Raw genomic sequence first — 26,339 nt, forward strand, 5'->3', positions numbered from 1 at the left:
TCGCTTTTTGCTGTCTTGACTGCTGTTACTTCAGGAAATGGCTTGCCTTTCCTTACTTGCCTTTCTTCCTACATTGAGTGTGTGGGCTCCACCCTCCCCCAATCTCCTCAGTAGCTCTCAGAAGGGTAAACCAAATACTTAGCTAGTTGTGGGTGTCTCCTAGGAGGTGTGGTTCTGGGAAGGAAAGTGGCTCGTGGTTTTGCCCAGCTTTGTCCTGGCCACCCAGTGTCAGGCACCAATTGACCACTTTGTGTGTGCGTAGTGTTGAGAGACCTGGAGGCTCACAGAACCTCTGTGTGTACCACTGCATCCCCAAATCTTGATGTCGCCTTCCTGGAAGGGTTATTTTTTTCTAGGGACTGTAAAGAATTGCAGATATTTGTTCAAGGATAAGTTTTAGTCTGGAACAGCCTAAGGAGCTTATGATCTACTAAAAACGTCCCAGTTCCTCTACAATTTGTTTTCTTAGAGCCTACTCTTCTCTTTGAAAAGCAGGTCAAATTTCTCAACTAAACCATTTAATTAAAAAAAAATTGCTTCAATGACTTCATATGCATTCACCAAACAAACCTCTAGCTAAAAGCATTTGCTTGTGTCATTTTGGACTCTCATTTGAAGCCAGTTAAGTGAAACCTAGCCTGTTCTTGGAAGGTTACAATTAACCTCGGGTCAGAAATGTGAAGAGAAAATGAACGAAATGCTCATCTGATTTTCGTGCCTGCTCAGAACTTCTGGAGACCTGTGTAATGGGCTGCGGGCAGAGATTGTGGAACCTATCTGACTTGATGGCCTTAAGAAAATAATGGTTTACATGAATGCTTTAATTTATGTGGCAGTTTTCAAAAACATGGGACTTTATTACTGCAAAAACCTAGTCCTCATTTTGTCCTTCATCAACTAGGTACAGTCTTTGTGATTTTTGCATAGGGAATTTTAAAGTTAATATGTAATCTCTTTTTGAAGGATTGCAGAAGGAAAATGAGATTATAGCAATTTACAACTCTGTTTTAAATGTCAGCCTAAAGAAGTGATGCTCGGTGTGTAACACCTGCAAACATGGCTGGGTGGGGGAACCTTCAGCCTTGGAGGAGGCATGGCAGAGTGAGACTGAAGTCAAGGATTGCACAAGGAGAGAAGTGTTCATAGATGTTTACTTCTGTTCTTATGTCTAAGCTTTTACCAAGCAAAGCTGCACTCACTCCAAAAGAAACAACCCTGTGAATAACCCATCAAGGTTCCTGTTGAGTGGGTCACCTGGGTGGCCCTGAAGATCTATAGTAGAGGGTTACTTGGACTCAACTTAAGGCAATAAAGGTATCAACTGAAAATGATGAACTCAATACTATGGAATGTGAATTATTATAATTTTGGTTGAAGTGAGATAATATTCATAAAAAAATAACAGAGGTTATGTCAACCATCCCCAATACATTCTGGCCCTTTCTGATAGGGGTGGATGCTTCTCTTTTCTGACCATTCATCATGAACTGGTCTACGTTCTAGCTCTGCTTGCTCCCTTTTGGTGGCTGCTTGGTGTCTCCATGCCTTCCTATTATCTGTGCTATTTTATTCTGGTCCAATTCATTTGTGTAGGAATCAGGCACTTTTCGTTATTAGAACTCTTTTTGGTTAATTGGATTGTGTCAGCAGTTACTCAAGGTTCAGACTTGCTCTCATGCAATCCTCTTGGGTTATCTCTAGCACACAAGATGTGTGTACCCATCAGTACTTAGCTATGCTTTCTGTTGGCTTTCCTTCTTCTGCCTCCCCTGCACCACTTGATTTCCATCTGAGTCATTTTCATTTACCTCTGTGCTGAAGATCAGAGCTAGTCCTGGACTCCTGAGGCTCTGTGTTAGGAAGATCATTTTCTATTTTAGATTTGAGCTGCCTGGAGTTCGTCGTCGGGCAGACGTGGAAATATCACTGCATTTTGGGATAATGGGATTTCAGTGTTTACTCAGAGAATATATAAAATGTTTGCCAAACATGGAGGCTCCAAAATTCTTGTGGATCATCTACCTATACACATATATGTGCACACACATATCCTGATTCTGTACATAATATTTTCAAGTAAGTAGTGAATATGAACAAGTGAAATCGGTATCTGCTTTGTTTCCTCAATATGGGTTTTTACAGTATGTTGTGTTTAAAACTACTTTCTAGCTGGGAGAACTTATTCTAGAAATAACTGTTTAGCCTGTTTTCCTGCCACTGAAAAGGCATTGATTTTGGAGATACAAGAAGACTATGATCTCACTGAGATACAAATATGCTGGACTCAAGCTGGTGGTACCCTTGTCCCTTTCCCTCAGTGTGGTCTGTAGAACTATGAAACAGGCTTGATGTCAGAAGTCAATTGAGAACACCTGCTCTCCGTTAATTGCGTTTATCAAGATTTCCCCTGTAAACATAAATTTGCACACTGTAGAAAATACCGCTCATATTGACGAAAGCTTAAGTCTCTCTGTGTGTGTGTCTTAAGACAGTATAAGCAGAGCAGGCAGCCATCTCTTAGACAATTAAGGCAATTGCACAAGAGTGTGACGGCAGGTGATTGAATTGCATTGCCTTATGAGAGGATATGCTGTGGCTTCTTGTGCTTGTTCACTTTAGACAACAGCTTAGCAGCATGAATGCAGTTGGAAAGGCCACCACTCTGTCCTGCTCCTCTCTTTTGTTCTCACTTGGGCTTCGTGTAGTTGTGACACCTTGAGATGACGGACGGATGTTTCACATGTTCACCCAGGCTCGAGGTTCAGTGGAACACTGCACTATCATGTGTGATGCTAAGAACAAAAGGAGTCCTACCTTTTTAAAGCTCTTATTGACTAAGGACTCTAGAGAGGGAGAAGGTTTAGTTGTTGAAGCTTCCAATAAGATACAAGGTGTCACGTGCATCTTTTATCTACAAAGCAAATGTTATATACTTGTATTGATATTAAAATGGAATTAAGTATATGTTATTTATAAATATCTCCCTGGGAGACATGCTGTGGTTTTCAATATGAATGAGTAATATAAAATGTTAATCTTGAAAGGATTCTCAGAAAGGTAAAAGTGAAGATACCAGTGAGCCATAGATTAAAAGTAGATGCCTGAACTGTTATTGAAACTGGCAAAGGGGACTTTAAATTGTAATTAGATTTCACCAATTGTGGATGAGGCATATGAAAGAGAGATTTACAGGAAAAGTATGCTCATCCATTGCTTCTGATAAAACTCATTTGTGGAGGTAAATTGCAGATGCTGGCAAGGGTGATGGTGGATTGTTAGGGCCAGAGTCTAATTTAAGCATCCTTACTTGGCATTCGGCAGTGTCCCAGCAGAGAGTTTGGCCTTAAATCTATAGCTATTCCCGGAATGGAGACCTATTTAGGAGAACTGTTGATGAGAGGTTAGCTCCTGCATTGATTTTTTTTTTTTTTTGTAGGCCAGTGTTGGGGGAAGAAAAGAGGTAGAGGCAGGAGAATTCTTGTAGGTTTTCCTTATTTGACTTGGCTTCAGGTTTAAGGCTGGGGGTGAGGAAAGAAAACTTTCCGAAGTCTTTTAATGCGTGTGTGTGTGTGTGTGTGTGTGTGTGTGGCTGTGTGTGTGTGTGTGCACACACGTGCATGCATGACTCTGTCTTTTTATCTTGGGTTCGTCTCTAGTATTGAGCTGCCTCATTGAATTTACAAAGCCTGATCTCACTACAGCTGCTGTGGTGGAGACCTACTGTGTCCCTCGTTGCTGAGAGCCAGTGACAGGTGCTATATAAGGACTGTCTCTTTTGATTAGCATTGCATATAGAAGCAACCTTGTATGGGGTTTCGAGAAGTTTCTTAGGTTTTCAAAGATAAGCAAAGATTGAAGTTTGATGATAGCTCCTCCTTGGCACACCTAAACAAGCTTTGAATTTATATTAGAGAAATGATGTTTAATATAATAGGAATTCAATTTGAATTAGAAAATATTAATGATGTTAACTGGTTTAATTTTATTTGCTGGTATTAGCTGGGAGTTTGTCATATTTTGTTTGCCTCTGTGACCGTTGACATCATTAGAACCCTCATGGGATCAAGCAGAACGGGTTGTGGTTGTAATACTCCTGGTCATTGGGATATTGGGGATGTGCTTCTCTTTTCTATGGGGAGAGGGTATGGTGGATCCTTCGGTTCCCTGAGCTTAGCAATACCCCAAACTAAAAAAAATCACCAAGGTGTAACTGGCAGAGCAATTAATTAAAATCATATACAACAGATACTTTCCTGGGTATGTTAATTTCCCATGTGATATTATGAGATTGTAACTAAGAATGCAATGAAATTTAATGGCCAACTGCTAATATCCTCAGGATAGTTGTATGCAATTTCTCTCATGATGCCGTAATCAAAGCGCTGGCTGGAAATGCAGTCTTTTCCGAAGGCTTCTGGGGAGGACCCTCTTCCATACTTACATGTGTTTGCTCACAGGGTAAAGTTCTCCCCTCATGTCTTGCCTCAGTTTCTTGGCTTCTCCACAGGCTCAAAGGGTAAAATCTGAATTCTTTTGGACTGACCATAGAAGCGATTACGAGAGGGGATGTGAGATGGAAGTCGCCATCTTTTTGTACTTTAATCTCAGAAATGACCGTGCTCTTTCTACATTGTGCTAATGGAATCTGTCTCCAGGTCCAGGCCACATTCAGGAGGGGGCGTTGCATAGGATTTCAGGAGATGAGGATTACCAACAGTCACCCTAGAGGCTGATCACCGGTATATTAGCTTTTACCACTGTAAGAGAAGTAAGAGAAAATAAAACAGCTAGTTGATAGAAGGTTTCCATAGAAGACATTAGTTAAGAAAATACCACATCTGAAGTGCGAGTACTGGAGAAGTCAGACAGAGTACTGGAGAAGTCAGACTGAGTCCAGGGGATCTTTCTATCCCTTTCTGTATAGATTTCCATTGCTTTTCCTTTGCTAAGGCCTACGCCTGCTCTTTACTGTCTCAGACATCTCGTATTCTTTCTCCACAGTAGATGTAACCTGTCTTTATTTACAAAGTTCTAAGAAGCGGTTGGGTAAGATTTTTACAAAAATCAATTCTGAATGATATCTTAAAAATTCCCTTGAATTTATCTATGTTACGGTCACATATTGGTGTGGGACTTACGGCCTGGCCTGGCTATCTATCATTCACACGCAGAAGTGCCAAGGTGCTGCCTCCTCGGTGTGCTCTTTCTGCACTAACTTGTGCCCCTGGAAGCTTTCTCTCTAGAGCCCCTTTTATCATCTTTCTAGCGCTTTCTGTTATTTGAGATCACCACTTCATGTCTGTTTTTATTTGGTGCCTTTCTGCTCACGAGAGTTTCAGCTCTGGGAGACCAGAAACAACAAGGCCAGGGGTTCTGTCTTTGTGTTTTGTGAACAAATACGAAATTAAAACAGAATTATAGAGATCAGTTTGGGCCAAAATAGCCCACAGGTGCTCCTGTCACACCTGTCTGCTGATGGACTGACCTCGGTTGTTTGCCTTAGATGAGTCTATGGTGGGTGCCAATGTGCTTGGCTAACATGTGGCTACTCCGTGCTCAAAAACTTCAGAGTATCCTGGAAACCACTGCTCTCTCTATAATCCTCTGAAATTGTGAAGATGCGTTAGAATGTCTTCAGCCTTCAAACTACACATAAAATGTGTGGCTATGGAAGAAGGAACCAACCAAATTTTGCAATTGAAGTGTCTTCAATTTTTCCAATTTTTCATGGCCACATTTTGGGGCCCCTTGAGAGAGTATCAACAAAGCTTAAGAAGGCACTTTACAATATGTTTCTAGATGACAATTGTCCGTGGTTCAGGTTTAAAAGCAGAACAGAGGGCTGAGAGTCCAGAACAGAGTCAAAGGTCACACTGAAAAAGAGAAGGAAAGAAACGCCCCCTCCCCCTTTTCTTTCCTTGCTGTGACTTCATTCCACACAGTGAGAAGCGTGACTTGATTGTTGTTTATTGTGGCTTAATACAACTCATCAAGTTTCTTCTCCCTTGCAACAAAATGGGCTGAAACTTGAGGGATTTCTTCTGCAATAATTCCCCAGACCCCATTCCCAGCCAACACCGTGCAGCTCATTTCTATTAGGCAGATAGCCTTCCTTTCTCTTTTGCTTCCAGACTCATAATTCTGTGCTTATCTGAACCGAACTTCATTTGCATTTATTAGCTGGGTAGGTACTTGAAATATCTAAACCCCTTTTTTATCTGCCTGCTTTGTTTCTCATTATTTGCTGTCTCTTCCAATTTAGTATTAACTGCAAGCTTGAAATGTTTCTTCTGAAGCTGTTGTTCTGATTCTTTGCATACCAATGCGGTCCCTTGCACAGCTGTCTGCCGGGATCTGAGGCGGTAACCTGTTTCTGCCTCGCACGACTATAATGCTCACATTTTGCTTGTCTCACTTGACTGGCTGAGTGTGAGCTGTTCATGCGGGTTCAGCTAGTTCTGCTGAAAACTGGGGTACTGTTCCTCTCCGCAGTGGTAGACAGTGTGCCAAGGAATAAGAGAGGAGCTTCTTGCCCTCATGGAAAATATACCTGTATTGTGGATTTGAGGGTTGTGTCTACCACCCATTTTCCCAAATTTTCTTTAAATTACACTTAAAAATGCTTTAGGTCTTTATTGAAAGATATGCAAAATGACATTGTGAAACTAGGATTAATTAAAAAGTCTTTGATTTTTTTTCTATTTTACCTTTTTTTTTTTCTTCAGGCATCCAGGTGAGTTGCTTTTATTTTTATTTTTATGCATTCTGGTGTAGGGCTGCTTCTCTTGAACACCACTGGTTTTATTTTGTGCTGTTTCAGTAAGACACCCTGCTTACTTCTGCGCTTGTTGCCAAGTAGTTTATAGGTAGATTTGTAACTGACTCCCAGGAAATTCCCTGGTCTTCTCACAGTGCTTTAAGTGCCCCCGAGGATTTCAGCTTGCCTCTTTGGCTTTCCTGCTTCAATTGTAACCCACAGCTCATATATCTCAACCTTGTAGGATTCCTTATTGACTCTGAAAATTTGTCTTCTTTTCATTCAAGTGTTCTCCAAGCTACCCTGAACCCCTTCTTAGTTAGAATGCCAGGACATCATTTGTGTGACGCTGTGGGGCTGATGTCCAGGTTCAGATTATAAGGCTCCCAAACTGAGGCGCCGCGATGAACCTGGTTGCTATGAACAGCTAAATAGATTCCATGAGGCACCTATTCACTCTTGGCTCTATGATTCTTGCATGCAAATGGAAAGGATTTATTGGTTAACCCTGTAATTTTGTCCTCAGCATTAAAATTTTACTATTGTATACCGATTTGTAACAGCATCATTAGCATGCCTGCTTCTCATCTTACAACATAGTTCACTTTCTGAATTCTTGAGGCCTGGGGCAGAGTAGAGACTCACTTTAGGAATCTGAGGTGTGGCAACTGAGGCCTAGCAGAGAATCGAGAGACTCCTTTGTCTAGCGACTGAGGTCGAGGCCTGAACAAGCTGGGAGGGCCACCCACAGGAGTCAGGCTCAGGCCTCAGGAGCGAGAGGAGACCAAAAGGGGACTGAGGACCAGTAGGAAATCAGGAAAGAGTTAACCGCAACTGTGTTACTGGCTCATGGGAGGTGCAGAACAGACTGGTTTGTGTTTCGGCAGCAGCACTTTTGTTCCTGTGGAAAATGGAGGAAATGCTCGGTGACATTGGAGATTTAACTAAGATCAGGTATTGAAAGGTCGAGTGTGTCTTTGGGTACAGGAGCAGCTTTGGAGAACGAGAAGGAGAGAACTACGAGTTTGAGGCTAGCTTGGGCTACATAGCAAGTGTGAGGCTAGGCTAGTATTTAAGTGAGACCTTGTCCAGTCCAAGTGCCAAACAAGCCCTCCAAGCAAAGTCCTTCCCAACAATCAGTTGGGTGTACTCTGCTGAGATCTTTGGGCTTCATGTGAAGACCAAGGTTGTTGAATGAAGGGTTCTAAATGAGGTGAAGAAAGTGAGCTGATGGGAAAGGAGCTCCTTCTATACAAGTATGCATGATAGACTATAGATATTATCCAACAAGCAAACAACAGACAAACTAATGGGCCAGTTTGTCTTCTAACCCCTGGGAAAGTGAGCGTATTAGAGGCAGAAGTTGCCTAGGTTTCTTATCTAGTGTGGGCAGCGTATGTGTGATAATTGATGTCAGAGAGAAGAGGAAGAAAGGAAGCCTCTGATGCAGGCAGGCTGAGTCTGAGGGTTACTAGGATACACACATTGGGATGACCCACTATTTGAAATTAATAGAAACTAGTACTGATTGATATTCAGTACCAATAACTTCATATATTCTATCTTAAGACTCCTTTCAGTAATTTTGATTTTACTCACAGATGGGAAAATTCAAGTTTAGAAAGTTTAAGTGTCTCGGCTAAGGAAGACAGTCAAGCAAGGAGGTAACAAGTAATGTTTTTGAATATTGGTGTCACCAGGCACTGGCTGAGTCATTCGTGGTGATATTTCTGTTTTTCTTTTCTTTTTTTTTTTTTTTTTTTTTTTTTTTTTTTTGGTTTTTCGAGACAGGGTTTCTCTGCGGCTTTGGAGCCTGTCCTGGAACTAGCTCTTGTAGACCAGGCTGGTCTCGAACTCACAGAGATCCACCTGCCTCTGCCTCCCAAGTGCTGGGTCTGTTTTTCTTTTAAAACGATAGTATGACTTTGAAAGCTCTTCTTGAGTACTAATCAAGACAGTGTCTGTCATCCCTCTCCATGGCTACCAACCCATGCTCAGTCAATAGTAACTGCTATTCTACTTCCAAGTTTTAAACAGGCGGTGAAGAGCCACGACTTTAAAATACAACAGAGAGTAAGATGGGCAAGGGAGGCAGCATAGCACGTTGGTTAGCAACACAAAGAGACGAATCCAGGAGTTTAATAACTATGGAAACAGCAGAAAAAATTTTCTCCCAGCCATGCATCTGCTATTAATTTTTCATTACAGAGAACAAATATCCATGGTATTAGTTTTCTTCACAATCAATCTCAGGGAAGTCTGTGAATGATGAATGCCAATACGATTGAAATGAAGCGCCGATCATTTATAATTACTCAGAAATAACATTGCCTTGAAAAAGCCTTAACAGTTTCGTCTCGGAGAGCAGGAAAGCCTGTTGATCACTGACGACCAATGAGGGAATCTGACTTGTGACAAAGGGGAGTGTCTCAAGCATTGCATTTCCCTTTGTTACCCTTTGCTCCCCTTGCCCCATCTCACATGGTCCCTTCTCAGAAGTAGAGTTCTTTAGGAACTCCTAAATCAAAAGAAACCATTGGATTTAAGCGGCCATGCTTCTTTTGGTGGAGTCCTTGGCATTGGGCAGTTGCCTTGCCTTCTCCTTAACAAATGTTCTCATCTGTAAAATAGAAACATGTCTCTTTTTTTTAAAAAAATATTTATTCTTTGTGTGTTTAACATCATGTCTCCAGATCCCACCTGTCTCCCTCTCACTTGAAAAGAAACAAAATAAAATTTAAGAGAAAAACAGAGAAAGAAAAGAAAGAAAGAAAAAAGAGAAAAGGAAGAAGAGGAAAAATCTTGTCCTGGAAGCTGCAGTGTGACACAATGAGTCACACAGTAAACCCCTTTTATATATTTTTACATGTAGTCATTCATTGCAAAGAATCTTTTTTTTCCTTTTTTTAAGATTTATTTTTCCATTCAAAAAAATTTACACTTCCTCCCCTCCTCCCATTTTCCTCCAGCTTCCCCATCACCCTCCTTTCTCCCCCGGATTTAGACTTCCCTGGTCTCTACTGCACCATAGATGCTAGAACCCTTCCTGAACATCCTGTTGCTACTCCGTGTTGTGGGTATCCTGTAACCATGGGTCCACAGGACTGCACCCCTGTGCTCCAGCAGGTTACAGATGGGTTGGATGTTGGGGTGGGCAAACATATAACCCTGGTTCCAGGATTGGTCATCTTGCCAGCTCTCCCCAGTCTTTGCTACCAGGGTGGGCTCTCTAGCCTTGCCCTGGCTAGTAAACCCTTACAGCTATGAGCAAGGGGTGGGGCCAAGTTTCTGACTTTCACTTACTCAGGGTCAGTTCTCCTGCGCACACACCTTCAAGGCCACTTCTACTGTGTTGCCTAGGTGAGGTATAGGGGCTACACTCCCAAGTGCTATAGTTGATGAAGGACAGGGACAGCTCTCCTCCTCTTATGACCTCAAAACCAGCTTTCCTACCAGCCTCAGGTGTTGATGGGGGCATCTCTACTCTGCCTACGCCACTACAAGACAGATGAGTGGTGGGGGCAGCTCTTCCAAGATCACAATATCTGAACTGGCTTACCCACAATTTCACCTTTTGTTTTTATATGAGAACCTTCTAGCTCAAAATCATGGCAACTAGCGAATAAAAATCTACTGTGGAATGAAGCCCCTGGGAAAGCAGAATTTGATTTTCATTAACACCACCTTGCAATTGCTGTCTTTCACAGATCTTCAATTGATGGCACTCATTGTGTGTTCAGCCAGGCAACCCAAAAGCCAAGGACATTTGGGGCACAGTTTTTGGTCCCAACCGAGTATGTGAGCTTGAGCTTGTACACATGTGTGTATTTGGACATATGTGTGTAACTCAGCATTTCAGGGATTGAGAGACTATTTAATCCAAAATACTCCTTGTTTTGTTTTATGTTTTTTTTTGTTGTTGTTGTTTTTTGCGACTGGGTTTCTGTGTAGCTTTGAAGCCTGTTCTGGAACTAGGTCTTGTAGACAAGGCTGGCCTTGAACTCATAGAGATCCGCCTGCTTCTGCCCACCCCACCCCAAGTGCTGGGGTTAAAGGCATGCACCCCCACCACCCAGCTCCAAGTACTCCCTTTTAAAAGTAAGAGATTTAAACTTACAAAGAGCCAAATGTGCAGGGCAGTGAGTGATACAGATGGTTCTAGAAGAGTCTAATCAAGGTCTTGCCTCACCCTGCCTGATGTGGGAGTGTCATATATCAATCTGTTGATGTCATTGGTTAAGCAATAAAGAAACTGCTTGGCCCTGATAGGTTAAAACGTAGGTGGGAGGAGTAAACAGAACAGAATGCTGGGAGGAAGAGGAAGTGAGCTCAGAGACACCATACTCCCCTCTCCAGATGCGATAGCTCTGCTCTCTGAGACACATGCGATGAAGCTCCGACCCAGGATGGACGTAGGCTAGAATCTTCCCGGTAAGCGCACCTAGCTGTGCTACACAGATGATTAGAAATGGTCTAAATTAATATGTGAGAATTAGCCTAGAAGAGGCTAGATAGAAATGGGCCAAGCAGTGTTTAAAAGAATACAGTTTGTGTGTTGTTATTTTGGTGCATAAGCTAGCCAGGCGGCCAGGGTGCTGGGGACGCAGTCCCACGGCTCCTATTACAACACCTGTCCCTCGAGTGCCTGAGTCCGGAGGTTTCTACGGTGATAGCACTATTGAGTTTAGAGGATGAGAGAACAGTGAGCTAACAGCATTCATGGTATGTGCTTATTCACCTGTGTACTCTGGACAAAGCTCTTGGGTGAGCAGATGGACCCAAAACATTGATTTTAAGAGAAAAGCTCTTCCTCAGGAGCCGATTGAGAATGGTAGTGATGAATGAAGTCTTGAAGCGCTAGACAGTTTTGACAGCAGAAAGGCATGGCCAGGACTATGAGGTAAACTTCATGACAACCCACTCCCATCATTCTGCATGCCAGCATGGAGCTTTCTCTGTCAGCTTTCACAGGGAAAATCATGCCCTATTCACACTAGCATATAACAAAGTGGCATATAACAAAGCATAAATAAATGTTAAGCAGCTCTTCTTATATGATACTTTATGAAACATAAACCCTGTGACATAGCCCATGCTGTGTTTCTGTCCAGGTAAGACTATTCTCTCTACAGTTAATGGATGCTCACTGTTGCTATCACATATTGACTGGCCTGTGGGAATAATCTTTCTATAGTTAATACATACTCACTGCTGGCATCCCAGATTTGATTGACTGCAATGCCATGCAGGTATCACCAGCATGTCATGTAACAGTAAGATCTTGCTGTTCCCTTTCTCTGTACTAAACCACCGAATATTAGAGATTTATGAAATATAAAATAAAACAGGTTTTTTTTTTTCCTCATGGTATCTGCTGGTGCCCTTGGGTCATTGGCCATGCTCCCATGTTTTTTGCTCTGGCCCAGACTGGAGATCACCTTTGGTGTTTTCCTCACAGTGAGAGTTCTAGGTTTTGAAGCAAAGGGTCTATGAAACAGAGTCATTCTTGTGACATGGGAGCCTGTCATGACCAAACTATGCCACCAAGATCATTCCCTCCAAATCCCACTGGGTTAGTAGCTGTCCCTCTGGTCAAAGTAGTTCCAAGAGCAGGGAAGTATATTCCTTCGATGGAAGTTTCAGCCAGTGAACTTTTAAACTCAAGAAGAGCATCTTCTAGAGCCTTTATGTTGGCGATTTTATGGATCAGCTCACCTAGGTTCCTGCTCAGTTCTCTCTGGAGCAGGGGTCTGGATACTGCTGTGCAAGTGCTTGTAGGTTCAGCTACATCATAATGAGTCCGCTTTCACAGTAAAGGAGAGTCTTAGATAAAATGCTTGTGTCTCACCAGACCAGTTGGAGGTCTTAGGAATAAAAATTGGAGTCTACTATAGAAGGTGAATTCTGTCCTAGGACTATAACCAAAAATCCTGTCTCTATTTCTAGCCCAGTAGTTTCTCAACCTTCCTAATGGTGTGACCCTTTAAATGGTTCCTCATTTGTGGTGACACCCAACATTATTTTCACTGCTGTTTCATAACTGTAATTTTGCTACTCTTATGAATTGTGATGCATATATGCAGGATATCGGATATGCAACCCCTGTGAAAGTGTTGTTTGACCCTCAGAGGTGGTCTCAATGCACAGGCTGAAACCCACCATTCTAGATTTACAGCCTTCCCAATAGTTTGTGGGATTTTCAGTTCCTTCTGAATCTCTATGTCTATATATCTATTTGTATAGTTATGTATATCTGTCTGTATTATATAATTTAAAAAGGATGCATAATATGGTACATATTTATGAGGTACCAAGTCATATTTTAATATAGGTACACACTGTATAATTTTTAAGTCAGGGAAGGCAGCTCTATTTCCTCAAACATTTACCACTTTTCATCATGTAAACATTCAAACTTCTTTTTTGAAACATACTGCATTACTATTATTTATTAGTGCATTACTGTTATAAACAGAACATGAGCAATTATTTTTCCTAATTGAAATTTATCATCAGCCTCTGTTCATTCTGTTTGTATTTTCTCTATTCTCCAGTAACAGGCATTCCATTCTGTGCTTAGATCTAACAAACATTTTAAAGTTCTGCATCAGCGAGATAAAATAGTTGTTACTCTTATTTTCTTTGATTATTTTTTCTAAAATATTGCTTCAATTTCTATTGCTGTTGTCACAAAGAACATCTCATCTTTTTAAGTCACTGGGAAGTATTCCCCTGTGCATGCACATTTTCTTCCACCTTTCCTCCAGCTGCTGGGTAGGCACTGGTTTCATTTCATTGTTATAGTGGGTTTGTGAGAACAGAAATCTTCACCATCCATCCCATTGCTTTTGGCCATATACCCAGTAGTGGGATTGCTGGCCGTATGTTGGTATTCTCTTATTTTACATTATTTTTTAAGAAGCCCCATTATTTGTCGTTTGTTGACTGTTTTTTTTTCTGGAAAGCCTTGGCTACAGTCTTCTTGTTTGTGGTGTGCTATTTCTCCTGTGGTCCTTTTTCCCCCGCTATAAAGCAGTAGTCAAGCATAATAAAGGATACTTCTCTTGTAGCAGTCACCTGTAGAGGAGGTCACTTTCCAGATCCCCAGGCAGACTCCTATATTAACAGCAGAACATAGAGCCATTAGTTAATACATGGAAGAACTAAGTGAAACAACAACAGCAGCAGCAGCAGCAGCAGCAGCAACAACAACACATGTCTGAGCTCCAACCTAGTAGTGGGAACACAGAACAAACTGAAAACCCAAATACTTAAACTCTCTAGTAGGGTTCTGAGAACGCTGCCATGACCGGTAACTGTGAAGCTGGACTCAGCCCTCATATTACAAAATAAACAGCCATATAGACAACCCTCCTAAAATCTAAATTCAGATTGAATAAACAAATTTTAACATATTTGACATATTGGTGCCCTAGCCTCCTTGTTCACCTTTCTTAGCACGTGACACAGTGTATGAAAACTAGGCTGAGTTGATACATTTATGCATTTCACCATTTTGCAGTCTTAATAATCTTTCAAGAGACCCAGAGCTTTGGTACAGAACTGGAGGAGTGTTGGAGTGAGACCCCTGAGACAGAGCAAGATAGGCTTTAGCTCATTGCTACTGTTTTAGGTAAGCTCTCACTCTGAAATTCAGGGCGGCCTTGCAATCAATCCTTCTGCCTCAGCTTTCTGAGCATGGGCAATCTAGGTGTGAGCCACAATACCAAGTGAAATGAATTTTTAAATTATTATTATTATTATTTTTGTCTTTTGAGACAAGGTCTCTCTACATAGCCCTGGCTGTCCTGGAACACACAATGTACACCATGCTGGCCTCAAGCTCGAAGATTCTCCTGCCTCTGCCTCCCAACTGCTGGCACTAAAGGCATGTGACACCACACACATTCAGTTTTGAGGCAGCAAAAGGTCAAGAGTTGCTGAAGTTCAGAGCATAGAGCAGAGGTGTGGCCTGAGGATAGGGGAGGGGTGGCAAATCTGTCACATTCTGGAGGTTCAACAGGTACTTGTGTGTACCCAGTGGCAGCTGGAGAGATGAGACAGTAATGGGTGTTAGGAGGGGGTGGGAAGTATTTGTGAAGGGATGAATTAGTGTGTAGAGACCTGCATGTGTTAAAGATTTGAAAACTGTGCTAGTACAGGGAGAGCTGAGGTTTTGATGATTCCATACAATCGTCATTAGATTTAGAAAGTAATTTCTTTTCCAGTACAGAGTGTACTGTGTGTGTGTGTGTGTGAATGTGTATATGTGTGTGTGTGAATGTGTGTATGTGTGTGTGTGTGTGGTTTGTGTGTGTCCACATGAAGATATCTCCCTATAGAGGTAATTCTTTGTTCATTTTGATCCATTTCCTTTACTTGTTTTGTGATGAAACAAGTGATCATATGATTTATATGAAAAAAGAAAATACCACTAGTTACAAAAAAACTACTTACTAAGCATAATAAAAATACAAGAGCAAGCACAATAAAAAGTTAAGAAAGTTCGGTAAATGAGAAAAGATTTTCCAGGGTGATGATATGATTTTAATTGATGAAAATATAATAAAAGTTCATGGAAGTATAACCGACTAATAAAATGGTATATTTTAAAGGTAAACATTGGGAAATGATCACGACAGTCAAGTTCATCAACATGACCTGTATTGTGTAAGGGTTCTTGGTTTCATCAACACTTTCAGTTTCATAAATACAATAAAGCAAAATATTGTACCTGTTTATGATGGATGTTGCATCATACACCGTTACGGCCAATCAATATCCATTACACATGTATTTACTCTCTTTGAATGTTTTCATATTTCATACAAATGCCTGATTGAACATTTCCACATCCATTATAGTATTATATTCCCACTCAATTTACTATTAAGATTTCTTAAATATAGTTGCAACTGTACATTATAAGCATCCCATCACCTCTCTGTAGCAATACATTTCTCATTTGCTTGCTAAGAGTTATGCAGTGCTTATTAAACATTGATTAATACTATAGCACATATCTGAAATACTGTTTTCTTGCCTGGAAGTTGGCGATACTTTAATCTGCATTATCTTGTCTTCACAATTCATTATATGCAATGCATATTGCTATGTCACCGGATGGGGAGAATAAATTATTTCCAGGGAAAGCTTGTTATGTGGAATGAGGTGTTCCAGGGTGAGTAGCGGGTCAGGGTTCTTTTCCATTTAGAAACTCATGGACTCAGGGAGTCTTTAGCCTTCCTTTGCCATACTTTCCCTACACGTCTTCTGTATCATGAGTCTGTCTTTTGTCCGGGTGGTACCATCCTCGTCAGTGTTTCCAGTCAGTAGCATATATCATTCTACTGTGAACGAAGCATCCACTGTAGCAACTCCTTGACAAGTTAGTGTAAAGCTGTTGGAACTACTTAATGTGTGATTACAAATGTACATTACAGGGTCCGTCATGGTAGGCACCGCTAATTACGTAGTTCTTTCCCGTTTAGCATGGACTCAACCTGAGAACTGAAGCCCCGCCTCTCAGGTAATCATTCCTTGTTTACTATCAGTGGGACTTTGTTTACTGCCTGTAACCACACCTAGAATGTTGGAAGTGAAATCACCTGACCAGAGTTGTCCTGGGTAGGACCAGGACTGCGTCTGCCCAGGCTGACATTTGCCCTGCCACCCTTTCCCTTCTAAGTGACAAGTTTTATTCTCTTGTGCAGTGTTGTCTCCTGAACTCGCTGTATTAACTGTGCTGTCACCTCCGTCTTTTCTTTCTGAACTGATACATCTCAGAACAGGCTGTCAATGTAGTGTGGGCGTGTGCCACATAGTGGAAAATCAAGTTTCAAATGCATGCGTATCTGATATGAGATTATTTATATGCGATTCTTACACCACAATTACTTATCTTAATTCAAAGATCAAATTTATTTATAATGAGCAACTAAATGATGGATTTTACTTCAATTAGTGGAATATTTTTAGTAAAGCAAACAACCGTCTTATTTATTTATAAAAAGGCCTGAAGAGGTATACATAATTTCCTGAGACAAATCCGAGGCTACAGGGAGACAGGTATCACCTTTTCTTCAGAGAAGGATAATGAAGGAACATTCTGATTATGTTTAAATGGATTCTCAATTTTATAGGTCCTGAAAATAGTAATGGCCCCCCAATTAAAAGTCACATTAACCCTCTATTGACTATAATGACTTCTGTCTCCTGGAAGTAGGGATTATTTCTTTATACCATATGGGACTTATTACCCTGAGGGAAGGTTAATAAGCCCTCTTCCAGACCCACTTTGCCATAAAGTCTTGTTAAATTTTAAGACTAATAGGAAGTGGATTGAGCTAATAAAAAAACACCTTAATAGTTAAAACATCTTGAGGAAGAACTTTTAAAAGCATCTAAAGAACAACTGTAACCATTAACTGTGGAATTCATAAAGGTCTTAATTTTAAATATGTAATTTATTTGTGCTGTTGATTTGCATATGCTCCCGACTCATCTGAATTAGCCTCATGATGAACTGTTTGGAACAGTGTGCATGGTAACCAGCAGAACCAGCAGTTATGAAATTGCTTGTCAGTGAGTGCCAAGTGCAGGCAATTAACTTTGTAAGACACTCCTATTGTTGGGTGAAAATAGACTGGATAAATTTATACCGTGTCACACAGTATGACAGATGCTCACTCGGCTTCTGATTTCAAACATGATACTAGAAGAGGCAGAGTTTCTTGACAAATATAACCCCAAAGTGACATTTACATAAGACCAATTCATTTCATAACAGTGATGACTCACTTTGAGCAAGGATGTATTCTAACAAAGTTAAGGAGGATTTGGAGAGCTGACTAGGGCTGCAAACTCAGGTAGTTTGACACTGTTTTCAGGGACACTTGGGAAAGTGCAATCTAAGGCACAAGAAGCCTATGCACTTTCTGAGGCCATTTGTGGAAGCCCGGGGAGCTGAGAGAGGAGAAACATCATTTCTACAACTCACTCATGGTGGGTTGGTGGGTCGAAGCAGAATGATAGGAATGTAAGGAAAATGGGAAAAAGAGTTTCTTGTTTTTTTTTTTAAATGAAAATAAAAAATATCAGATGTGTTTCATTAAAAGGTTAACAAAATTAACCTTGCAAAGATCCCATGCCCATCTCTTCGCAGAGTGATAAATTTTTTTTTAAATTTACTTTATTGTTTAATATGTATGAGTGTTCTATCTGCATGTATGCCTGCATGCAGAAGAGGGCATCAGATTCCATTACAAATGGTTGTGAGCCACCACGTGGCTGTTAGGAATTGAAATAAGGACCTCTGGAAGAGCAGCCAGTGCTTTTAACTCCTGAGCCATCTCTTCATACCGAGTGACAAATTTTTAAAATTAGATAATTGAATCAAATAGTGTTCTTCTTAATAACGTCATTAGTTTAGTTGTGTGGAAACTAAGTCTCTTCATTTTCTTCTTGAAATGAATGTTTATTTTGTGTGTATGTGTGTTAAGCCTGCACGCATGTATGCATGTGCACCGTGTGCATATGGTGCCCACAGTGCCAGAAGAGATCACCGGATTCCCTGAAACGCATTGTGGGTGCTGGGAGATGGACCCAGACTCTCTGCAAGAGGAGCAAGTGCTTTTTATTCTTATGTGTATGGGTGCTTCGTCTGCATATATCCTGTGTACACTTGTGGGCCTGGTTCCAGTAAAAGCCCAGACAAGGCATCAGATTGAGCTCTTTCTTAGTGGCCGAGTCATCTCCCCAGCTCCCCTAGAGCTATTGCTTGAGCTACTACAGCAGTGGTTAAAGGTTGGTGCTGTGTATGGTTCAGCACGGAGCTATCTTTGGGCAGGTTCAGTTTTTCTTTTTTTTTTTTTTTTTTTTTTTTTTTTTTTTTTTTTTTTTTTTTTTTTTGGTTTTTCGAGACAGGGTTTCTCTGTGGTTTTGGAGCCTGTCCTGGAACTAGCTCTTGTAGACCAGGCTGGTCTCGAACTCACAGAGATCCGCCTGCCTCTGCCTCCCGAGTGCTGGGATTAAAGGCGTGCGCCACCACTGCCCGGCTAGGTTCAGTTTTTCTTATCTTTATAATGCAGCCAACAGCACCTGCTCAACCTTTGCTCCAGGGCTGGTATGTCAAATGTGTTGAGATCTATATACAGAACTGGTGATCAATGATGGACTGGAAAATCCTAATCAGAATTTCACTGAACCTGATTTTAGCCTGAAAGATTGCAGTGAATTTTTCCGTATATTCCCTTTTTCCCCTGACACTCATCGTGCTCACCAAATATGGCCTCAAAGAAGGGCTTAGCAATTATGACATCCGAGAAGCTAATGATCTCGCGTCCGTGGTGTGTTCTTCAGTCTTCCCTGTTCTATGGTATTTCTCTGTTTATTGTTGTTTGCCACACACTATAAAACACCTTTGAGGCGAATTTACAAACAGAAAAAAAATCAATAGCTCAATATTTATAGAGAAGTGGTTGGGATTCAACAATGTGGCCTGTGTGACAGCGGAGTCATTGTGGCAGGAGAAAGGAACCTGGCCACCTTTTGTCCTGTCTTTCTTACTGGTTCTTGAGTCATTCCCAGGACAGCAGCATGGAGTGGCAAGTGGCCCTGAGAGCAGCGTCATGGGAGCGCTGCCAAGGGCGCCTTAGGTGCCGGGCCCAGGGCAGCCCCCATTTGCTGTCCTCACAGTTCTGTCATTCACTCCTGCTTTACAGACCAGGGAGCAAGGCGTGGGGAGATGAAACGACCTCTCAAAAAATATGTTGTTGGTAAGTAGAGCTGGCAGGAATATGCGGCTAGGCTGGTCTGCTTCCAAAAACTCAGGCAATTCAGAGCTCTCTGCTGCATCGTCAGCCCCTGAAAGCTGTTAGGGCCTTCTTATTTATAGCGCAAGATACTAACTTCTGTGCAGCTCAGTGGGGTCCAAGTTCCATACATCATTTCAGATTTATTTCCTTTTATTTTTCCTATGGGAATAACAAAAAGGAAGAAAAAAAAAAGGAAGGAAGAAAAGGGGGAAGGAAGGAAAAAGGAGGGAAAGGGGAATGAATGAAACATTCACTAAGTGGAGTTAGGTCTTGAGGGTCTCACACCTTATTTATCAACAAGACTATCACAGTTTTGTCTCAAAAACTTGTCTGTTTTACTTTCTGAAACCATCTCTAGATGGCGTTTTGGTGACCGCCTTTTGGCACATTTCCCAGAGACTTTAAGGCCACTCCTAATGAGTGCTAACAAGCCTGTATGCAGACATAGCCTGTTATTATTCGTGGACAGCGTTACATAGAGTTAAACTTTTGGAAACTGCACCAAACGCGCAGAGTTGGGCCTGAAAGTAGCTGAATTTCCATTTCGTTTGCTTCTTGCTGAGCCTTCAAATTATAAAGTGAAGCAAAGCCAAAAGATTAATACAATGAAAACAAAGATTGGAAATTAAATGACACGATGCAATTTTCTGCCTCATCGGGCTGGCACCAATAATATGCAGAGGAAAGCCTGCTTAGCGTCGGCGAGCTGCTGTATAAATGCAGGCCTATCACTCTCCTTCTCGAGGGAGACTATTTTCTTGAATCATACAGCCATTGACTCTTCCAATTACCAGAGCCCCCACGCGCACTCCAGCTTTATCTGTTTGTTTGTTTTTTTTTTTTAACTCGCTACTCTGCACTGCATTGCATTATTATTAGCATTTACACAGGTACACACGCGTTCATGCTATCTGAAATATTTTAGTGATAGCTTCGGGGCATACATAAAATCCTGGAGCCTGCTGCCATGTTCATAATTAAATAACAATAATATTTTAGAAAATGGATCTTTATGGGTGGTTGAAGACCACGATGGGTTACCTTTAAATCACACCTATTGGAAGGGCATTTGCTCATGGTTGATGCCTGGCTTCTGTGCTTCTATTGACACGCCACCCAGCATGTATCACGGCTGGTCATTGTCAAGGTTCATTCAAAAGTGATTTGGGGGATAAGAAGTGGCTCTAAGCCACTCCTAATGCTATTTGAAATTGCTTCTCTCACAGTTGTCGTCAAAGACTGTCACATCTATAGTACCCAAATTTTCTAGGTGAGTCTGAAGTCCTCTGGAGAATTAAATTGTGCATTAACTTTCAATTGTCTCTCTAAATCTTCTAGACAACCTGACGCAGTCCATACCAATTGATCTCCTGTGGAGTGTGGAGTGGCATGCTTGAGCTGAAGGTGGCAGGGAAGAGACTGCTACAGGTCCCCAGGTTCCAGTAGCACAATGGGTCTCTCTGATATCCCTTCTGGGTCACTTGACTCTGAACAGGAACCGGGAGAACGGTCATGGAATTAACCAGCTTTCTGTCACTGTAACAAGTGCGTGAGGTGTGTTTTAAGGACATTTGGCTCACAGTTCGGGTGCTTTCAGCCCTTATCGAGAAGACCTGTTACTTTTCTCCTCTGGTGGTGGGCAGGACACCACTGCAAGAATGCTAGGTGTAGCCAAGCTGGCCATCTCGAAGCTGTAAGTGGAAACAGAAAGGAAGAGAAAAGGTCAGAGTTCTACAATCAATGTCTAAGGCGCACTCCCAATGACATAACCTCCCCCAATAAGCCCAAGCCCTTAAAGCTTCTGTGTCCTCTCAATAGCAGCATAGGGATGATGTTCCAGATGCAAACTGCAGTGGTCACAGGTGCGCCTTCTCTAAGACTTGCAGCCTTCAGGAGAATGTTAGCTCATTGCTTTGAAGACAACTGTTTTGTAAGGGGAAGTATGCACCATTATTTACTTTTGTTCACTCTGGAATAATTGAAGTCAATTTGTGCAAAGGAAATATCTACTACAGAGGCTGCAATCAGCTCTTCAGACTGGGACTAGGGGACTCCATCCACCTTGTTCTGCTCTGCAGCTTTCTACATAAGCTGAGTTTTAAAAATCAATTTCAGTGTCTGGCCTGGTGGTGCATGCCTCTAACCCCAGCACTCAGGGGCTGAATCAGGAGACTTGCCAGTTGGAAGCCAGGCTAAGATTTATTAAGTTCCAGTGGTCAGCATAGACTGGAGAGAGAGACCCTGTCTTAGAAAACAACAAGAAAATAAGAAACCAGTCAGATTTTGTTTTTCTCTTCTATGATTGGTCAAGTATCTCTGAAGATAATTAAATTTTGGATTTCTCATTTAACAAAAATTGTGTAAAATGCTTAGGTTGGTCTCTCTTTTGAGGTATTTTCTTATTTTTTCTTTAATTATTTAATTAATCTCCAACCCAGTCATATTTTCTCCTCCCTCCTCTCTTCCGGGTCCCTCCCCTCTCCATGCTCTTTTCCCCACCTGCCATCCACTCCCCCTCTTTCTATTCAGAAAGGGCAGGCCTGCCATGAATATCAGCCAGCCATGGTGGTACGTCCTTTTCACTGAGGTTGGACAAGGCAACCCAGAAGGAGGAAAGGATCCAAAGAGCAGATTAGTTGGCTCTGTGGGTTTAGTTTAAGAAAAAAAATAAAATTGGGAGCTCACCAAGGACAGCTGGACTGTGACTGAAAAAGCATGGGATAAAACCGGACTCTCTGAATATGGCGGACAATGAGGGCTGCTGAGAAGTCAAGGACAATGGCACTGGGTTTTGATCCTACGTAATGTGATGGCTTTGTGGGAGCCTAGCCAGTTTGGATGTTCACCTTCCTAGACCAGGATGGAGGGGGGAGGACTTTGGACTTTCCACAGGGCAGGGAACGCTGACTGCTCTTCAGACTGGAGAGGGAGGGGGAGAGGAGTGGGGGGAGGGGGAGAGGAATGGGAGGAGGGGGAGGGAAATGGGAGGCGGGGAGGAGGTGGAAAATTTTTTTTCTTCAATAAAAAAAAATAAAAAAAACTTAAAAAAAATGACATCCCTCCTGATAATTAGACACAGGTTTTCTGGCCTATGAATGGGCCTTCCTATTTTCTCTACTTAATATTTTAGAGATTCTTGATGCTTTCATTATTTTTTGGTGGAAGAAAAGAGGAAAGATATGCAGAGCCACAATAGGCAGATTAAATGCATGTCTTCTCAGGAGAAGAGCATCACTAATGTTCGAGTCTTCACATAGTCTGTGGTTGCTGAACTGAATTATAAAATATATTATGAAGGATAAAAGAGTCTATAAGATTCCAGAAAACTAAAGGTTTCTACAGGGGCAAGTTTGCTCACATAAAAAAAAAATGATATTGTGAAGAGAAAGAAAACAGAATATTTCATAACTTCCTAGAACATCTCTACTTATGTTCTCTGACTCTTTCTAAAATGGTTTTATGGGTCTAATGGTAGAAATTGTTCCAATTCCCTTGGTTACCATCTAAGTTTTTGCTAGGTTATTTGTCTCTGAGGCCTATAAGCTGACATGGCTATGTCTATTCTCAGCCATGCACCAGTGACTTCCACTGCGATATTTTTCTATAATACGTGGGCTTTTCCATTTCTATGACAGTGGTGACATTATCAGAACTCTTCTGTTTGAACATGTAGAGCTACTGGTAGAACCTAAAATTTGCAGGAGTAATATTTATGGAAATGAGAATGTATTTTGATAACGACTTTGCAAATGACCCCGTGAAATCAACACCTGCTTTTAGTGTGTAATATAAGTGGCGGAGCAAGGTAGGATGGGTTTCTTCTACTTCATACTCAGTCGCAGACATGGGGCTGACTCTGCCAGAGGCCAGACTCTGCAAGTCTGTAACTCTAGGAACCCCAAGGCCCGACTCCCCTAAGAAGGTTAGATAGTTTGTAAAGTTTCCACTTCTACATCAGGCAGGCCATCAATCACCAAAGGGTTAAAGATGCTCTTAGGACAAGGAAGAGGGGGCATTTGGAGGCCATTTCCCCCACTGTCAGCAGTCCTGCCTGGCAGATTGAGTCACACCAGCCTTTATTAGATGATGCATAATTTGGTGATAAATCGGTTTAGCTCTGCCTGTTATAAGTCAGGCCTGAGCCTTCACAGGGGTCAGTGTGCAGGCACCGTGGCTGTCTCATGTCATTAGTTTTCAGCCTGCTGCCATGTGTAAAACCACCCCAGCACATGTCTTTCATTAGGGCCCACAATGCATGCTTTGTGTGTGACCATCCTTAGATGGTAAAGGCTGAATAAGACCACTCCCACCTTGCTTTTAGACCAGCAGACCCCATCAGACCCACATGTGTGTGCAACGCTAGGCTTCTGTGCTGGTGCCAGACTTATTTCCCATTTGTGTCATGTCCTGCCCTGTGTATCCAAGCTATGGGTTCTCTCTCTGAAGTTAATGGGTTCTGAGCATTGGGTAAAGCCCTTCCTCCCTACTGGACAGCAGAAAGCTGTTACAATCCCACTTCCTTTATTAATCTTTGTTTTGCTAAGTGGAAGACAGTGAGTTGTAATGTAATACAAAACTGTAAGTAAACTAACAAGGTAATTAAGGTTTGGTAGTGTTATTGTGTTTATCAGGAGCTCCTTTTGTTTAATCGGGTTCCCGAGGGCACATCCTGCAGCTACTACTGTAAAACTCACTTTGTGGTTTGATGGAGGAAGGTCATTGGTTAATTATAATAAAGAAACTGCTTGGCCCTCATAGGTTAAAACATAGGTGGGAGGAGTAAATAGAACAGAATGCTGGGAGGAAGAGGAAGTGAGCTCAGAGGCCATGCTCCCCTCTCCCTGGTAGACGCAATGGAGCAAGCCGCCAGGTCAGACATGCTGAATCTTTCCTGGTAAGACCGGTGCTACACAGTTTATTAGAGATGGGTTGATGGGGATATCAGAATTAGCCAGTAAGGGCTAGAGCTAATGGGCCAAGCAGTGTTTAAATGAATACAGTTTGTATGTTGTTATTTCGGGGTATAAGCTAGCCAAGCGGCCAGGAGCTAGGCTGTGGGAAGAGGCCCGCAGCTTCTACTACAGTGGTTTGAGTCCAGTAATAAGCACACAGGTGTTACCCAACGAGGGTCAAGATCATGCTTTCTGTTTTACTCTTTGCACCTCATTCTTCAAATTGTCTCTTCAGTGAGGATTAGATTTACTTGGATAACAGAGTAGTGTAAGTGCTGCTGGGGAGGCTAGTGGGAATATGGTTCTGAGTTTGGAACCATGGGGTTACATCTGGCCTCTATTATTCCTTTGATGTGAAATGGTCTCTGTTTTCACGGCTAAAAAGCCGATATCGTAATTCTCTCCTCCAGTTGTTGGAGTGTTAAATGAGGTATTGTATATAAATGTGCTTGATGGTACTTGGCACACACTTCGTTACTAATTCATTTGTTTCTGAAGACCTAATATGTAATATTCTAAGCATAGAGGATGAAATGGACAAAATAGATGTGTTCGAGTGGTATGAGAAAGATGATATGCACAGTAGGTGAGCACGGAAGAGATTAGACAAGTGCAAGGCAGAAAAGCATGACGGAAGATGGAGCGAGAGAGAACAGAGTAGTTTGTTCTCAGAAGGTGGCTGCTAACTATTGCAAGAACCCATGAAGGAAATGACAGTGGCTTGGAACAATGCAGGGACATGAAGGCAGAGAAAAGATGTGGAATTCTGAGTACATTCTAAGGGGAAAGGAAGAAGACTATTCTAAAACAAATGGAGTTGAGAGGCTCGGAGGCAGATGAGCAAGGAAACTGTGTGTGTATTTGGGAAAAGAGCATTTGAAAAAGAAGGATCTGGATGTATGCTTGGCTTGAGTGGTGGAGCAGCAGTAGATGATATACCAGGAGCCATATCATGTAAGGACCCTCAGGCATAGCGATAATGTAACCTTTTGTATAAATTGGAGTGTCCCTGGAAGAGTTTGGACAGAGGAATCAAATGATCTGATTTAGTGTCTGAACATTACCTTGTCCTGGAAACAGACTCCAAGATGTGTAGTTGCACGAAATGTACTTATCTTAGTCACATTTTTAGTTGAAGCACCTCCGAGGAGGTGTCAGCAGGACTGGGCAAAGGGACAAGCTGAACTGGGACACATTTGCAACAAAGGTCTCTGCCCTTCACACAGCAAGTTCCAAATGAAGGGGTGGAGCTTTTGCATGCTCGCATTAACCAGGGGAAGGCTCAATCTACAGGAGACGGTCCTCCTGGAGTGAGACTCAAATATAAGGCATTGCTATCCAGTGTTTCCAACTTCTGGGGCAGCAAGTGCCTGTGTTCTAATAGGGGCCTGGGCGAGGCTCTATTCACACTCCCCACACAACATCTTCTTCAGTTGGGTTTTATGAGAACCAGCCTGGATGTTCTTCTGAGAACATGCTAGAGGAGGGTAGGTGGAAGGCAGATGGTCAGTTAGTGGACTATCACAAGATTCCAGGAGTGGGATGATGGTAGCTCAGCCAGGACATTGTGGAGATGATGAGTTGCAGGATTCTGGTTCCATTAAATGGAATTCTAGCGGGATTTGCTAATGAACTGACAGCTCCAGTGTTCTTGGCATGAATAACTCTAAAGATGCCATTGCTGTTTCTGCTGTTAAAGACATCGGGAAAGACTTCAAGATATGCAGGTTTGGATGAGGGGCCTGAAAATGGTTCCAATATACCTAGTGGACACCCCTGGAGTATATCAGTAGGCATTGCACATATGAGCTTGAT

Source organism: Microtus oregoni, unplaced genomic scaffold, assembly GCF_018167655.1.
Source record: "Microtus oregoni isolate MIOR12 unplaced genomic scaffold, Mior012 000006F_ref0000085, whole genome shotgun sequence".
Taxonomy (NCBI): Eukaryota; Metazoa; Chordata; class Mammalia; order Rodentia; family Cricetidae; genus Microtus; species Microtus oregoni.